Below are 18595 nucleotides of genomic sequence, written 5' to 3'. Positions count from 1 at the left end.
GATTCAAGATAACCGAATGGCGTCTCCCTACTTCAGCATCAAATCGAATTTGCATGCACTCCGAGTTAGCTCACGTTAAGAATCTCACCTACATAAGCCGGTTAGGATTATCTGTCCCTTTTCCTCTATCTCGAAAAAATTTGATTTTCGAATCATTTTCTAAAAGTCGATTTTGTGGAGATTCTCAAAATTGCTGGGGCATATTTTGTCAGTCTTCGGATAATTTGTGACGTTTTACTCTCGCAAACGTTAAAAATATCAAATAGACATATTTTTATAGGAAATTTATTCCTCTACAACTTTGTCGCAGATAATTTTTCTCTAACTTAACGAGAAATGTGCTTAAATTGAGCTAATCAGTATTGATATTTTCTGCAAGCCAAATTCCAAAAATAGAGCTCAAAATACCATTATTTTTTATTTTACATAATCCTTCCTCGAATCCCTTGAAACTTTGTAAGTTTAAGAAGGTTCATGAAGGCTATTTATAATAAAAATTTCAAGCCTCAGTCTCTTTTATTTTAAAAAATAGTGAATATTGAAATTTTCGTTTTGACAAATTTTGCCCTAGTCTCCCCTATCATGTCATAAATAATTTTGTGGTATTTTCGAAATTTACTTTTCGTAAAGATTGGAGATTTCTATGGGCTATCTATCAAAAATTTCTACACTACATTTGTAATATTTATCAGCTTGAATATTAATCGATAATGATAGAAAGTCTAGGAAAAATTTTGCAAAACGATTTTGTATAAATTAATTAATTAGTTCAAGTATTCGTTGAAATGTTTTTAATTTGGCTATTCCATCATGTACTTAAACATAAAATATTCTGGAATTAATTAATATAATTTTTTAAATTAAAGCCAAATACTTGTGAAAACAATTTAGATTTAATTGGACATATCTCACCATTTGACCAAGAAAACAACTTTTTCCACTTTTTCCAATCTTGAGAACATTTCACACAAGTACAAACAAGTCAACGAGATACGTGATTAAGTGGAAGATGTCACTGATTAATATCCTGTAAATTAGTTTTTTTTCCTTTAGTGCATTTAAGCTTGGATATTTTTCTCAATAACAGTCTCAATCAAGAAATTTATCTTGTGTGCAATTTCCACTGCCAAAAGTATGTAAGAGAGAAAAGAAAATTGCAGGTGACTTGAGTTGGTGGCGTTGGAATGAGCATGAAATTAATGTTATTGCCAAAGATATTTCATGGCAATTTTTCATAAGAAAATTCCCTCAGGGTTTTTGTGCCTTCGCAAACCTGACAATTGTTCATCTAGATGATATTTTTGCGAGTTGCAGCATCTAAGTTAACATGAATTGCTTGGGAAAATTCTATAATTAATCTTTAATTAGAATTTACGGCTTTTGCCGTTTCAAGGCATGCCTCCCCTTGTACCTCCCCCTCTCTTCACTGGCTCACACATACACCCACCGCTCCAATTCAATTCCAAATTTATTGCTCGAAATAATTCATGGAGTAGGAGGGTGGATGAAAAAAGTTGAATTATCGTGCAATTTTCGTGAGAGTCACTCTCGAGGGTGAGATATCCAGGTAAGGGTGAGTTTGGGCAATGGGAAAAAAGGGATCTTCTCGCCCATTCCAAAAGAACGAAATATTCGTTAGTTTGAAAAGAAAAGTTGAAAGTTGGAAATGAATTTTCCTCGCACGCGCACCACGTGACATAATTTAGCACACACTTTTCCAACTCTTTATGTTCATCCAACCTGTGTGGTATTTTTTACTCTCTTGTATTATACTATACTAAAATTTTATTTTTATTTTAACAATTTTCCGTGTTTAGTTTTACTTTGTTATAAATTTACTAATGTGATTCGGGAACCTGAATCTGAAAGAGAAGTTTTCCCAATTAAAATACTTAAAGAAGATCGAATTGCAAAAATGATCTGCATGATAATTTTACATGCTCCCTATAAAACTGTTTTTTTTTCTCTTTGGAATGTAGTAGTATATCTTAGTTAGTATATCTTCTAACATGTTTTCTTTCTACTTCTTAGGTATAATGTATGAACGAAATTTCCGTTTAGTTTTATTGAACATAAAAAAAATTCTAAATGATCTAACTCGTGACTTAAATTCTCGGTTATCCCAAAAACATTTCCGTATCATTTACTTGTATTAAGGGGGAAGCCTGAATTACAAGGTCAGAAGAGATAGATATTTTTGTATTGTTGAAATCGATAGATAAAATATCTAAAAGTATACTATAAAAGTTTCCATAGTCAATTCAAAATACTTCCGAAGATACAGGGACGAAACTGATGGGCATCGAGCAGATTTACAAGCGTGCGGCCGAACATTCAAAACCTTGAAGCGCATTTTCTCCACTTCACATTTTACTGCTCAAACTCCACAGTGACAGGACAGCAGTATATTATATAGGGGAGACTGGGGCAAAAAGTCACAAAACGGATATTTTATTTTTTTACAAGCTACCCGAACACCTGCAAAATTTCTAATTAGCACAGTTTTATAGGAAATTTACCGCTCTACAACTCTGTGAAAGTAATTTTCTTCTATTTTGTAAGAAAATATATTTATCGAGCTGTTTTCTAAAAGGTAATTTTGTGATCATTCTCAAAAATGCAGGGGCAAATAGTATCAGGCATAAGATACTATCACATTTTGATTCGCTTTATTACGGGATTCCGTAAATTTAAGTAAAATACCGAGATTACATATTTTCATAGGAAATTTATTCTTCTACACCTTTGTAAAACACCGTTTTCTCCATCTGAGCGAGAAAAGCGCATTTTAAGCTATTTTACAAAAAACACACAAAAGACTGCAAATCGTTTGACCAATGCAAACAACAAGCGGCGACACATAGCATTGACGTTTCTTTACACCGTGAAACATCAGAAATTGTTTCAGTTTTTGTTACTCTTTGCTCCATAGCTTTTGTTACTTTTTACCCCAAGTGGTCGTTTTTAATAAAATGATTTCTGGAGAACAGAATCTCTGTAAAATTTTAAAATAGATAGCGGATTCGTATTCAAAGAATATCCAGATAATTTGGGAAATGTTAGCCAGTGCATCAAATTTAAAATAAGAAATATTTTAAATATCTTCCTCACGGAAAATATTTAAAAAATAGGGCTAAGAATTTCGATATTTTTTTATTTTCTAAATTCCTTGTTCAAATTCTAACAAACTTACGACATTGAAGAAGACCTATGGAGGCTATCTATGGAAAAAATTTTAAGCCGCTATCTTATTTATCTTGGAAGATATTGAATTTTAAAATTTTCGATTTGTGACTTTTTGCCCCAGTCTCCCCTACTCCCTCGATTTTTCATTGCCTAAAATTTCCACCTTCTGGGGCCACTTTTCTCAACATATCTTCGTGTTTCAGATATTTTTTGAGAATCGATGTCGCGCTGGTTGTCCGTTTGCCCGTCCGTCCGTCTGTGCGTCCATCCGTCCGGCAGTCTGGTCATTATTACTATGTATAGAGTCCAAACGGTTGGAGATAGACTCTTGGGAGCTTCGGGGGACCCTAATAAGTTGATTTTAGGACCATTAACATACATATTCCTATTTCTTCACAACACCACCAAAAAGTTCTTAAACAAAGTTTTCATTTCACAATTTTGTCCCATCTTTTTGGTTTTACTATACTATGAAACACACTTGTAAAATTGAAAATCTTTTTTAGATTTCATTTTCTCATGCAAGAATTACGAGCCGTAGATTTCCCGTCAATTAGGGAGCGTGCAACGAAGCTCTGTAGTGAACTACTCATTAATCCGCCAATTTCTAATTTTTTTTCGAAGAAAAAAAATTTGAGTACTTGGAATATATATGTATATAAATAGGTACTTGCCGAAAATTTCATGAAGTGTGGACTTTTCCTTCTCCTCTAAAGAAAATCGTGGGAAACGATTAAGTTTTTGCCTTCTAATTCAGGCTTCCCCTTTAATAAAGTTCTTTAGCGGTCTAATTAATGAAGAAAAGCATAGTTTACATAAACTTGAGCATTTGTTTTTCTAAATTTAAATAAATTCAATATTCACCACGGTATTAGTATATATAAAAAATAACAAATGCATTTTTGGGAAGATATTATAATTAAGATTTTACTTATAATTAAGTTTTTGGTTTTTTTTTTAATCTTCCGGACTGCGGTGGGGCAGCGCTTTCCGATAAACATCGCAATTTAAACATAACTCTTATTTAAGTTCTTGACATAGGGGAAGCTGGGACGCCACCAAACACTGCAATTTTTTAATCAGATATTCGACTTCAGAAGACAAGACTTACAGAAATTTATAGGCATTATGGGGATGCTTGTCCACTAAAGAAATGGTCGAGATAGTTCAAGTAGTTTAAAAATAAAAATTAGTGTTTGGTGCTACCCCGTGTTTGGTGGTACCCCAGTTTCCCCTAAGTGTCAACTTCCAAGTGCTCTACATCTCTTTCTTAATTGCTTATTCAAAAATCAAAATTTTTAACAAGATTTCCACCAAAAATTTAAAACGATAATGAAGAAAAAAAAAACAAAATTTAAAGCACATTGCCACTAACTTCATGTCAAGCAATGGAGAAATATTTTATAGCACATGGGTTATTTTAACAATTGGTTTTCTTCGTGTGTAAAATGGACTATTTTACATGACGAGAAATATTGCAATTCAGAGAAGGTGACAAAATAATGCCATCCAATTAGAAAGAACCATTTGAGACTTTTTTATCGCCTGACACGATAAAAAAGACACATATCCCAAAAAGGGGATTCATGGGCAATTGTGCAAGATTTTCCATCAAGGACACACTCATGCTCTATGATGAGGGCCAAATTAGAAAGGGAGAAAAGGAGCTATGGCAAAAAAAATCGGGTGTGAAAAAGGGATACGAATGAGGTGCTTAATGAAATTTATGCTCTCTGTGTTTTTACTTGAGTTGGATGTTCAAAAAAAATTGAAATCAAAGAGATAAACGTGATACTTTAACGAACGTGCAGGTACTTTTTTTGAGTTATAAGAATAAATCTTGCACTATCAACCTGTAAAATTTGCAAGGGAAGTCTTCAGGTCTCAGGGATATTTTTTTGATAATGTCTCCTTAGCACGTTTTTCCTTGAAAAGTTTGTGATTAATGGAGCTGGTAATTGAAAAACATCGAAATATCTTTTGAGGTAAAATTTTAACCAAATTATACTCAATGGATTAATGGAGAAAATTGAATATATTAAGAAAATTTAATTTAAACTGTGTTGAGTTAAAAGAAAGTTTAAAGAAAAATGACATCTTACTATCTTACTATTACTCCTCTTGCTATAATTCGTATTATTATAGGGTGGACTGAATGAATTTTGAATCTGCTGGCCCAAATTTAAGGTTTTTGAAATTCCAAATTCGAACAAACAATTTCTTATTAAATAAATACAATAAATAGTACTTAATTTTTATTCGTATATATAGGGTAAATGTGCCAAATTTCGGCATAGTTTCATGCAAGCACCAAAGTCTCAATGTTGAAATGTAATATCTTTAATAGAAATTGATTTTTTTCATTCCTTCTACTTAAGGAGTGTTGCTTAGAACCTTGTAGACAGTTTATCGTCTTTATTAACTTTAAAATCATTCTTAATACATTTTAAAATGAATAAAAATGTAGACATAGCTTTGCATGGTGCCCTATTTCGGCCACCTTCATTCTCATAGTTCCTTGCCCTTCGAAAATTCTTCAAATGTCTTTTTACGTCATCTCGTTTGTCGAAGCTACATTTTTTTTTATTATTCTTTTGCATTGTATAATCTCTGGAGTATGTAAAAACTACAAATTCATGGAAAAATCGAGAAACAAAAAAGGTGGCCGGAATTGCAAGCTAGCCGGAAATTGGCACACTTACCCTATTTATATTTTATTATGTGGTTTTTTGTGCTTCGGATAAAGTTAAAATCCATTCACATTGATAAAATTTATATAGGGGAAACTGGGGCTTCATCAAACACGGGATACCACCAAACACTGCGATTTTTAATCAGATATTCGACTTCAGAGGATCAGACCGATAGGAATTTATAGGTACTATAGGGATGCTTGTCCACTGAAGGAATGGTCGAGATAGTCCAAGTAGTTTAGAAATAAAAATTAGTTTTTGGTGGTACCCCGTGTTTGGTGGTGCCCCAGTTTCCCCTAGTAATATAAGTTACTTCTCGACTCGAACCCAAAGAGAAAACAGCTATATAATCGTTTTTTTCGTTTTTTTTTAACTTGTCACCGTCCTGGAGTTTAAACGGTACAAGATATCAAATTCCGGTCTTCGATGCCCCCAATAAAACAGACGTTTTCTTCCCTTCGTTCCGCCCCCCCCTTCCATCCTCTTCAAAACCATGTTTTTTAGTTTTTCTCAAAATTTTGCCCAAAGTTACTTTTGGATATGTTTTAGAGGTAGTCCAGGCGAACATTTCGACCAAACATACCTATGACCAGAAAATTCGACATTTTGAATTATTGAAGGTCAAATGTCAGTCACTTTGAAGGGCTCATTTTTTAACCGATTTGGTTAAATTTGGATTTTTAAAAAAAAAGTTATTGAAATTTAAAAGCCAACAGCATCGATCTTCATCGATAATGAATAGGTTATGTACCGATTTTTTTTTTCGATTTTCAATTGCTTTTGTAATTTATGAATCAATTTGATAGCAGACCAGTAAGATCATGCGAAAAACTAATTCACAGAGAGCTCTATCTCGTGAGTTCGAGACTTCCGCAAGGATGGGACACTTTGCCATCTCTTTTTCTCTTTGTAATTGACAAACTACTTTTGTCACAACAAATTCATCAATTGATAATTTTTTTTCGAATGGAAAACAAAAGTAGCCTGACTTTTATTTATTATTTAATATTTTGCAAACACAGCGAATACTTCTTGAAAACTTATTTTTTTAATTTATAAAATTTCATTATCATTTCACTTGTATAAATAATTTGAAATTGTTATGTTTAAAGAAGTATATTTGGAATAACTTTTCTAAGCTTGTGATAATAGCGCTTGTTAAGGTTTAACTTATCTTAACTTGTAAGGACGAGAGGCTTAGAAAAAATCACTTTTTTTGTCTTTTTTTGGACTTTTTAGAGCAAACTATAACTTTAGAAGGCCGTAGGGAAAATTAAATTTTTGGATCACCGGTGACCCAATCGTCCTTAAAGGGTTAAGCTAGGACTTTGTCTTTCTAGAAGTTGCCTAAGCAGGCATTTCGTTCATATATTAAAATACTGTAGAATATAATAACGGATTGTCAAGGTCAAAGATCGAAATAGCTACAAAGAGTGCATTTCTTAATTGGATGGTGTCATCTTTGGGCATGTTGAAAAGATCTTGGAATTTCTGACAATTCTGAATCGGTTGCAATCGGGTATGATTTAGTAATCAAGCAGTTATGAACCGATAACAAATTTTTATCTTTGGGTGATCTTTTGAGTGATGAATCAAATGAAAGTGGTTGTGAACTCATAAACAGAGAGTGTGGTAGTACTTTTGAGATATAGCATTTAATGGCCTCTGCACACTAGAGAAATTTATGTCCATATGCGAAATATGGACATATTTTTATATAGTGTGTAGAGTCAATAAGTCAATAAGGCAATAAGTCGAGAGTCCGAGCATTTTACAGCATGGAACACTTTTTCATCCGTACTTTTCGATCTTAATATTAGACGTAATATTTCATAATTTCAAATTACATTTCAATAGTTTCATATCCTATTTCTCTACCGTCAATCATTGGAGATTTACTGACCACCAATATGTCCCTTTTTGCCATTTGTCGAAATGCAAAAGCTCATGCTCATGTCGGACATTGTGGTGGGTGTCAGAAATTCAAATTAATTAAATTGAGTGAATCATAAAAGAGATTTTTCTTCATTTCGGCGTCATTTCTCAAAATTGCTCGTGATTTATTGGCATTTGCGACAAATCTTGCCCGAACACAAAAAAAAAGCACCCCTCGCCGCTCATGCTGGTTCTTGTGGAGAGCTTTTGGTGGGAACTAAGTGAGATAGAGAGTCAGGAAGAGAAAGAAAGAGAGAGAGGGAGAGAGAGTGGCAAAGGAGAAGAAAAAAAAAAGCTGGGAAATAATCCATAACCGGCTACCTTGTAATTTGGCCACTTTTTGACTCACAGCGCTTTGACGTCATCGGAAAATTCTCCACCCTCGCTGTCAGGAGGGGTGCGCGGGTGTACATCCCTCCTACGAACACTGCCAAATACATGCTCAAAACATTTCCGCTTTTCACGCTCCCTCGGTGTGCTGTGTACTTCTGCGCCGACCGAAGGGGGTCCCTGAGTCGAACTTGGCAAGCAACTGTATCGTGTGATTCCTGGAGCCCGGATCCAGATTCTTGCCACTCTGCTGTATTCGCTGTTTAGCGCTTGTCGAGTTTGCATCGATCAACCGTCCCGTTCACACAAAACACCATCTTCACACAGTTTAGCTAACAGAAGTTATTAGGAGACAAAAACAGAGAAATTCTCAACACTGATTAGGTGCACCTGCAGACTTGCTGGAGAATACACACTTCCGGAATTCGTTTGAGGTGTCTCAATTTCGGTTACCGGCCGATGTTATTGACTCCTCAGAGTTTTAATCTGAATATACAATTTGGCTCTAGTAAGCCCTGAAAATCCAGTTAACGATAAAGGAAAGTTTGACCAAAAACAAAGTGTTTAGTGAATTTTTCGCGAGTGATTTTTTGGGTGATTGAATTGGAAGGAAGAGAGTCCGCCAAATCGATATTCCGGTATAGTGGTCGGATTTTATCCCTGAAATTGTGCTTGTGTCTCTCCATTGCAAATCCTCAGTCGATTGTTCGGCTTTCCCAAATTGGGGGAAAATCACACAATTTTCCACAATCTCAGCATCTTTCTCTGGGCTTCACTGGAAAATCCCATTGTATCCATTGTCTCCAGTAAAATGGTCAGACTGGAGTGGAACTTACTATTCTTTTTTTCTTGGGATGTACATTTTTTTTTGATATATAAAACCTTTCTTAATTGTACTTTTGGTGGAAAAAAAATAGAATGCAAAAGTTTTATTCACTTTTGTTTTTTTTATATACCAAAAAAAATATCAACTAACATTTTATTTTTAATGAAACTTGACAGATTGCTTTTTCTTTTGAATTTGTTTACTAAACTTATTTTTCGAAATTTCAGGATACATTTAGGGAAATATTAAAAAAATTGTTTTTCAAAAATATCAAAAATCATTTCGAAGGCAATTTGCTTTATTTTAATTTTGAATAACTGTAATAGAATGGTGAAACCAAGTTATTTTAAATTCCAGAAGTTTTAGTTTCTAGTTTCTATCTTATTTATATTGGGTATTAGCTTTTAGTATGTGATTAACTTAAATTTGTTAGCTTTAGATTTGCATTTGAACATTACATCCCTTGAATATCTCTAAATCAAAATTGGGAAGTACAGTGAAGCTTTTGAAGAGAGTTAATCAACTAATTAACTTACTTGACACACTCTCTGTAGTTCTGATTATACTTAGACACTTTATAATATCCAGTTTACGCGGTGTTACGGATTAAACACAAAAAAAAAAGAAAAAGAAAACATTCAAAAACTGTGTGACATAATCTTGGACACACTGTCGAAATTCTCCCGTCCACAATTACGAAAGAAAATCATCCAGGAGTCAGCAAAAAGCTCGTCGTAAGTATCAAACCTGCATTTACGAGGAGAAAAAAGTCCTCTTGCGTAAATTGATAAGAAAAACACATGTAATGGCAATAATTTGCTTAACTCGAGATGAGACTTTGAGGGTGTGAGGGTGCTGAGAAAATTAAATGAAATTGATGTGACGCGCGCGAGTGGGGAGCTTTTGACGAGTGGTTATATAAAATGAGAGGGAACTGTTAAAAGTTATGTAACAGTGAGTAAGGGAGCACTCAGCTCTATAATTTTCAACACGCAATCTTTCCTATAGCCTTCTGGTATAAAGCATCCGACGGGTTTTTTTCACCCCCAAAAGAAAAAAAAAAAGAGAAGTTCGCAATGAATGGTCAAAGACCATGAAAAGTCCATCGAAAAGATGTATCTGTAACCAAGATTATAAGTATATGTTCTAAAAAGTAAAGAAATGCAAAAGACGAAATATCTTATGAAGAAAAGAAAGAGCTTTTTCAAAGATTGTCAGATAACAGGGGAATCCCCGAGGACTTGTGATTCCCGGAAGAAGAAAAAAAACGAAGAGAAAAAGCTCAGAAGGAAGATGATTTTGTTCAGAGGAATGTGATATCTCACTGTGAAATTTCTATATAATCCCATTTTCTAAAGTGCACCCTCCATAAATTTTAGATTGAAGCAAAGTCGCAATAAATTCATGCCTTTTTTCTGCCCATCCACCCCCTCATGTCAGTGTATTTGGGGGGGCCTTAGTGGGGACGGCGTTGGAGACGACGAAAGAAGAAGGAAAAAAAAAGACTCAATCTCAGGGAAAAGGCATGAAATGCTGGAGGGCAGGAGTGTATGGGTAGAATTTTCTCCTCCATGAATCTTTTATCCTTCTTTGGCAAACATCATACACTTTCCTTTCTCGCACGAGGGTGTTTATCCACTGAGTCCAAAACAGCAGACAAATGTTCAGCAATGGTGCCATTGAAAGTCGAATAATTGTTTTACGGATTGGTTTTGGGATTGCTCTCGAGATGTTACTGATATTGAGTTACGTCAAGCAATTTAATCGACAGCATATAGTTTACAAAATAATAAGGATAGTTTAGGGTTAGGGATAGGATTCTCATTTTTCTTATGATGCAGAAATTACCTGACTTTTTGGCAGTTTAGTGCCAACATAAACCAGAATTGTACAACAGCTTCATAATGTAGTGATCCCTTATAACCGTAAAAGGTGCAATATGTAGAGGGTGTTCCATAATACTCCAAATCCTTGTTAATTGTACTGTAAATTATACATAGGTAATATAAACTTTTAGAAAATGTAACTTTTTATCACATCAAAACCAAATGAAATTTTCAGAAATTTCACGTTAATTTCACAATTTCGCAAAGAGCACCAATTTACGGTCCTAAATAATGTTTCTCATAAATATTTACTCAAAGCTTAAGTAAATCCCTAGTCCAAAAACGACAATTAATATGATCGGAAGTGGTATAGGGTCGGAGGAACGTCTGTTCGACAGGGAACCCTTATTGACACTTTTGTCTAAATGTTGAAAATTGTTTAATGTATCGAGTAAAATATAAGTAATATAACGTTTTTTCTATAATATACCTTTTACTATAAACTGAGATGTTCAAATTTCGTGTCCCAAATGCTACAGAGTAGGGTGTCAATAGGTGCTGACACGAGTTCTTAAAGTGTCAATAGCCGTTCCTTTCACCTTACAGAAAGTTTTCTTCAAATAAGTTGAGGTAAGGGGAAGTGGGGTACCTTTGAAATTGGATTTTTTCACCTATTTTTAAATGAAACTGAGCCTTATCTTAATACCATATCTTAATTCTAGGACTGTTGAGCCTAGAGGAGTTGGAGGGAGAAAGCCCGTCCTGACGAAGACTCTTCTAAGCTCAATAGACCTACTAGATAAGATTAGCAGTTGGTTTGTGAAGCTAAATTATGCCATGGTAAAGTTTAGTTCAATTTGAAAATAGCAGAAAAAGTCCAATTTGAAAAGTACCCCAGTTCAAAGGTGCCCCAATTCAAAGCTGCCCCACTTTCCCCTCATTCCAATAAAAAATATCACAACGAAGTGGCGTAGGGAGAAAAGAAAAACCTTTTGAATTGGGGTACTCCTTGAATTTGGCTTTTTTTATCCTATTAAATGGAACTGGCCTTTATCATGATATAATTTACTTCGACATTAGATGGACCTGGATGGAACCCATCGTTGGAAAGGTCTCGATTTTAAATACAAAATAATTAAAATTTTATCGAAAATACAGTCCAGTCAAAACATTTTAGATTATAGCTCAGGACAGGGAACATCGAAGGAGGAGTGCGACCCACCTCAACCTCAGCTACAACATAGTAAAATTTGAAAAAAACATAGTCTGGTTTTCGAAATATTCGACATAGAATTTTCGAAAAATCGATTTTTCGAAGAAGAGTAGTAGCATTTAACTAGAACTTTCCAAATCACCAAAATTTTTCAAATTCTGCAAATAATTAAAACCGGAGATATTTATGTTTTAAAATTCAATTTTTGACTCCTTTTAGATCAGGTTCTTAGGTCCAGTTATAATAGGGACTGAGTTATTGACAAGAAAAATTGGGGGTGTTTCAAAACGGCCATAGGGGGTTAGAGGATAGATCTGACATTATCAATTTTTAGTCATCCATCGACATTTAACCTTTACCGAATACCGCTTGTCGATATCACTTTCTGATCTCACCAGAAGTGCTTATACGACATATGGGACGGAACGGCCACGAAAATCGATTATTAGCGTATGATTTTCGTGATCTATGAGTGTTAAAACATGATAATCCAAAATTTGGGATCTGACGAGGTCGGATTTCACCTCGGACCTCGAACCATAAAAGATCAGATTGTGAAGAATCTCAGCTAATTATTAGTGTGAGCCTTGGGGGGGGGGGGAATCTGTAAATCTGTGAAGTGATCACCTGTCAAAATTGGTGATACTTCACTCCAGTGATAGCAAAAGAGATTCTGTAACGCGCGATAGCTTCACGTGAAACGATCATTTTGAGGTTATGTGTTTTACTTATTAATTTTTCGGTGAAGATGATGTTATCAATCGGTGAAACCATGTGGAAAATCTTTCCATATTCAGCTAAAAAAACAACACCACATCCTTTCTAATAATCAATTCTTGTGTTTTCCGCATAGTTACTTAGTTGAAATATTGATGAAAATCCTAAATTCAATGAAAATTTCAGCAAACTTCTTCTCTCACTTCACGCAAGGTTACATAATAACTCTTTTAGCAATCGTGAAGGGAAGCTCGAGTACTTTACGAGAAATTATGAGTAATAAATACAACCTATTTTTACAATTTCTTCAAATTGACAGAAAAGAAACGATAAAAATAAATGATAAAAAAACGTATGGACCGAATGAAATGAATAAACGCTTATTCTCTTCAGTATTAAATTGTTTTCTATTTGAACCTAAATGGTATTTCATAAAATATTTTTTATATCTTTGTATCGTCTTAAAAACAAAGTTTCGTCTTAAAATTTAAATTTCTTTTTCTTTGATAAGAATTACGACTTATAGATTTTCCGCCAATTCGGCAGTTCGGCAACGAGGTGCTCTAATGAACGTCTCATTAGTCCTCCATTTTGTAATAGTTTTTTTTTTCGAGAAAAAATTTAAACACTCGAAATATGTATGTATGAATGAATGGTTGGCTGCCACCGGTATAAATTATATTCAGAAAATTTCATGAAGCTTGGTCTTTTCCTTCTTTTTCAAAAAAAAAAGAGAAAATCGAAAAATAGGTAAGGTGACCTTCTAATTCTGGCTTCCTCCTTAGGTACGACTTTTTTCGATACCAAGAATTGTTCGTGTTCCACTTCACACTAATTTGTTTTTGAAAAAATATTTAAAAATTTCACTATTGGGAAAATATGCGGTTTGTTCGTTCGACCGGCTTGAGAAGGAATATAAGTGTTAGGGGAAAGTACTTTACCTTCGAACGTTCATGCCTTCGAATAATGTGAATTTTCTTTTAGTTTTCCTTAAGAGACTTACACATTTCTATTAAATATTAGTTGGCTTATCATCAATTGTTGATAATTCCGTGATAATTTAGTTTTAGTGTAAAGCTCTTACGAACAACAAAAGAAATTTACATTATTCGAAGGCATGAACGTTCGAAGTGAGAGCACTTTCCCCTACAGAGTTTTAATCTGATACTGGGTTATTATCTTAGAATTTCTTACGTTATAATTGTCTATACATTGCTTATTTATTATATTTGTGTGAGGGAGGGAAAAGTTCATATTCGTTGGGTCTTAACATGCATGGCATATGGGGTTGGGCCTTTTAATGTACTCCACTTCAAAGGACCCACTGTAGCATATTTAAAGGCTTCTACATTGACAATTTTTTTATTAAAAATTATTTTTTTTTTTAAAAAAACTTCTATCCCTGTAGAAGGATAAATCATTGTTTTTAAAGTTATTTCCGACAAAAATTGTTTCCATGGGTAGATGCCTTTTGTGTTAAGCTTGCAATCTTTTCGACTGATGCCTATATATGTAATAGTTATCAAATATGTCCTAAAATTGTTTATATAGGATATGATAAAAGGTACAAGTTTCACGTTCACAAGATTCACGTTTCAGACGATTTCTGAGAAATTTCGTCACGCTGTTTGTCCGTCTGTCCGCCCGGCCATCGCCAGCTCTAGAGGCCAAACGGCAAGAGATAGTGACATGGGGTCTTCGGGGGACCCCCCATAAGTCGACCCAAGGATCGTTAACATGCCCCTCATTTTACTTTACCCCTCCCCTTCCCCTCCAAAACCATGTTTGTTTTCGGGATTTCTCTCTTTCTTTCTTTTAGAGATTAACCAGGCGAATATTTCGTCCATATACGAAAATATCGTTGAATCATTCCTAATAAAGGTTTTTCAATGTCAAAGGTTAACAAGACACTAGAGAGCGCATTTATCAAGCAAATGAGATCATATTTGGGGTTATTGGAAAGGTCTTGGAATTTCGTATAAAATTGAACCGGTTCCAATCGGTTTTAAATCGGAAATGAACCGGTTCATATTCGATAAAAAAATTTTATCCGAAAATCAATCCTATTACTTTTAAAACAATTTTGGGGGATCTTTTGAGAGATTTATGAATCGGTTCAAATCGGTTGAGAACCGGTACACTGGTAAAAATAAAAGGATCAAATTGATTCAAATTTGATCCTTTTGCAAAGGATGGATCAAATTTCGAACTCTGAATGCACATTTATCATAATAGAGCATGTTAATTTGATCCATCCTTTGCAAAAGAATCACTTTTATCCTTTTATTTTTACCAGTGTAATGCGTAAATAATGCGAAAGTACTTTTCAGGTATATCATCTAAGTCACGAGTTCGAGCGTTTCGCAAAGCCTGGGAAGCTTTGCCACCCTTTTTTTCCACTGTACAATTTTTATATTTATACTTGCTCATAACCGTTTTAATAAAATGATGATTGGTTTATTACCCATTAATAACTAATTAGATCTCTTTCAGACTTGTCAGAAATTCCAAAACCTTTTTAAATAGTCCAAACATGACTCCATTCGGTTGACAAACATACTCTCAAGAGACTTTTAAAGTTTTGAGCTTGAAAAATTGTTATTTTAAATTTGAAATAATTCATCGTTATATTCCTATATACGCGAAATGTCCACCTAGGTAATCTAGAGCGTGCGAAGGATTTTCGAGCAATACCATTTTTTGTACTGTATAGCAGTGGAGTGAGGTCACGTTAAATGGTCAACTTATAAGAGAAGTTCCGAAGAACCCAAGTTTCTATTCATAAAATTGTTTGGTCTCTAGAGCTCCCGACAGACGGCTGGACGGACAAAAAGTGTGACGTCATTTCTCAAAACTCTTCTGAAACCCGAAAATATATTGGGAACCAGACGGCGGAAAGTGGAAATATTTCAGGATGAAAAAATCGAAGGATTACACTTCTCTCTCTGTAAAGTTCGAGCATCGAATGTTCTTCAGAATGCAAAGAATCTACATACATTGCAGAAAATTTTCTATATACCGATATTAACGTACAGTGCTATTTCATATCAACTTAATGGGCAGAATTTAACGTTGACTAGCACATTTTTCATTTTTTTACTTTATAGAAGGGAATATTGTTTTAAATAAAAAATAAAGTTAAAACTTTATTTAAGTAACACTTTTAACCATAAAGAGTAGCGTGAACATACATATATCAAACCTACATATTAGTAAAATAGATCTATTCTTTAGAAAAGTTAGAATATAGAAATTATTAAATTTAAAATAAACATTTTTTCTACTAAAATGTTTATTTTTTATGGCTTTGTTTATAGGCTTTTGTTTTATTTGTTTAACGTCATTCTTTAGCAAATTGTGTTTACTCCGAATTTCTATGTGTATGATTCTGTCCCCGCAGATAACTACCCCTTGCTCTTTAGCTACCTCTCAGGATGTTCCACCTCCACTGTGCTCCATTCTTTGAGTGTATTGGTAGGTTATCCTCGTGCAGAGGGGAAGCAGGAAAAGCACCGAGGGGTTGCGTTGTGAGGCTGTGTAGGTGTTTCTTGCCAGTGAAAAGCTCCTGGATGAGTGAATATGTGTGAAAGCTGATACAAGGGGTGGCAAAGTTGCCCGAAGGATGTCATTCGTGCCATCTCTCTTTTTCCCTTTGGCTGGCTTTGTCGGCTTTGAAAAAGAGCCCCTTGAGTAAGATTATCGATTTTTTCCACCGCAAAACCCATCAACATTGTGTGCACTCTACGTACAATGTAAACATTTTGGAAGAGAAGGTCTTTCCATCTCCCTTCCACGTTATTTTCCTGCTCCTTCGAAAATCTGGAAAATCTTCAACTCTGTGTGTGGGTGGATTTGTGTATTGGAAAGAGGTTACGTAACACAATTTTCCAGAGATCGCGAGGGGATGTTTGAGGAAATTCACTTCAATTTTTTCCCACCTTTTCCTTCTTCCAAACCCCATCTCCTCTCGCGTGCTTTTTTCCACCCGCTTTGTATTTTCATCCTGCGGTGAAACAGGAAATGCTGCCTGTGTCCTCCTCTTGTTTTCCGCCACCCTACTCGAATTTCCCACAGACGTCGCGGTTTGTTCCATCCGGCTCTCGCTCTCTTTCTCTCGGCATGAAAAATGCCAGAGAAGCATTTATTTTAATTAATTCATTGTGTTTTCTTGTGCGATTTTTTCTTTTTCCGAAAAAAAAAATCTCTCCCGAAAAATCCTCTCTGTGGGATAAATTAGTGGAAATTAAAACTGTTACTCCTCAATTTACTAATTAAAATCAGGGATACCCTTTCTCCCATCCTATGCTTGATCTAATTACAATTTCGCTTCCTGAGACGGAAAGTTTTTTTTTTTTACAAAATTACACCTAGAGTTCTATCTGTGGTGGATGCCTCCCTCCATATTGCACACATTTAACACAAGAAGAGATTGGGAGTAAAAACGAAAAGTACCTTTCGACTGATATAAATCGAGCACTATCCCAAAAGAATTCCTTCTGTGTTGCTTTCCGTCTCTAGTGGATTTAGTGGTCAGGATGGATTTTCGATGCTTTTCCCAAATGAACCTTCGTCAAATATAAAACTATTCCATCTTTTCGCGTTACCCTTGTTCCTCTTTAAAATTCGTAATTTAAATTTCTCAATTACTTACATTTAATTGCACTATTATTCAATGTTTATTGCAGAAAAAAGTGCGAATAAAATCGATTTTGTCACACCATGAAAAGTTTCATCAAAATTTGAATGAGTTTTATGGTTTATTTTTTTTCGTTAACAGCTATATCTGTATGGGTTAAGGTCAGAAAGTTTCAAATCGTTATTTTATTTACTCAAACAAATCATATAATATCCATAGTTAATCATTCGACATTCGTTGATTTTATATTTAAGAACTCCATACCCCACGCAGGAATTTTCGCCCAATATATAACCTTTGGCGTAAACCGCAAGTCGATATCTATCTTAGTTAGGAAGTTCTTAAGCTTAAAAGACCGGACGGGCGGATGGATGGACGGATGTCCGGGAAGTTTTTTAACCTCCAAGATGTGATATAATACATTTTGACAAAGTTTGAGGCCGATTGAAAGACATGAGATTTTGTGATGATTGTAATAAACGAAATTGTTACGAAATCTCATCTAATATTGGTACTCTATCGACTTATTGAAGGTTAAGATGGATATTAACTGACGTGAAGATAATATGAAGGCAGGACACGAGTGTCCCTTCCGGAAGCTTTTTGAATTCAACCTTATATTATTCAAATCGGTTGGGAAATAACCCTTTCAGCAGAGTTATTAAATTTTAAATTTTAAAAATTTGACTTCGAAATTGTTTTCGGTCATTGGTATGTATTGACGAAATATCTACTTGGGTGCGGATTTTATAAATTCATAAGGATAGTTGTCATGTAACAACTATTATTGGGAATAAAGCCGCAATATTTCGAATAACTAGATTAGCAAGGGTGGTGGACGTCAGATGAATCATGTAGCTCTCAAATAAGCTATTCTATATTATTCAATGTTACTAAAGCCATGCAATATAAAATTGGGTAAATAAAAAAGTTGTGTTATTGAAAAAGTTTTTTTTAGTATAACAAGAACAAGCGTTATAATTGAAAATCGTAAAATTACCATAATTATTTGTTAGTATAACACTAACAAAATGTTAGTAAAAATTTACATTTCTACAGCGCAATTTTTTATTGTAATTTTGTGTGAGAGCTGTTAAAATTTTAGTGTTATACTTTACTATAATGCTTGTGAGATCTGACTAATTTTTCAACCATTCTAAGTTCAAGATTATCTTGCAAATGTCATTTATATTCCACAAATGTTCAAATTTGAGGAACTCTACGGTATTATTC

The 18595-nt window shown here is 34.4% G+C and overlaps 1 protein-coding gene across 10 annotated transcripts in view; it reads left to right on the top strand.

The window, feature by feature from the left end:
• LOC129801790 (RNA-binding protein Musashi homolog Rbp6) overlaps nucleotides 1–18595 on the top strand; it is a 179569-nt gene that overhangs the window by 67828 nt on the left and 93146 nt on the right. Inside the window, exons 1-2 of one of the 10 annotated variants that reach the window (XM_055847119.1) lie at nucleotides 8332–8782; nucleotides 9525–9704. The exons of 6 other annotated variants lie outside the window; for them this stretch is intronic. The gene's annotated coding sequence lies outside the window, so the exon portion shown is untranslated. Of the gene's footprint in view, nucleotides 1–8331; nucleotides 8783–9524; nucleotides 9705–18595 lie in introns of those variants that run through there. 3 more of the 10 variants (XM_055847123.1, XM_055847120.1, XM_055847124.1) reach the window with 3 other exon arrangements.

This window comes from Phlebotomus papatasi, chromosome 2, assembly GCF_024763615.1.
Source record: "Phlebotomus papatasi isolate M1 chromosome 2, Ppap_2.1, whole genome shotgun sequence".
Lineage (NCBI taxonomy): Eukaryota > Metazoa > Arthropoda > Insecta > Diptera > Psychodidae > Phlebotomus > Phlebotomus papatasi.
This window is presented reverse-complemented; position numbering and strand designations above follow the sequence as displayed.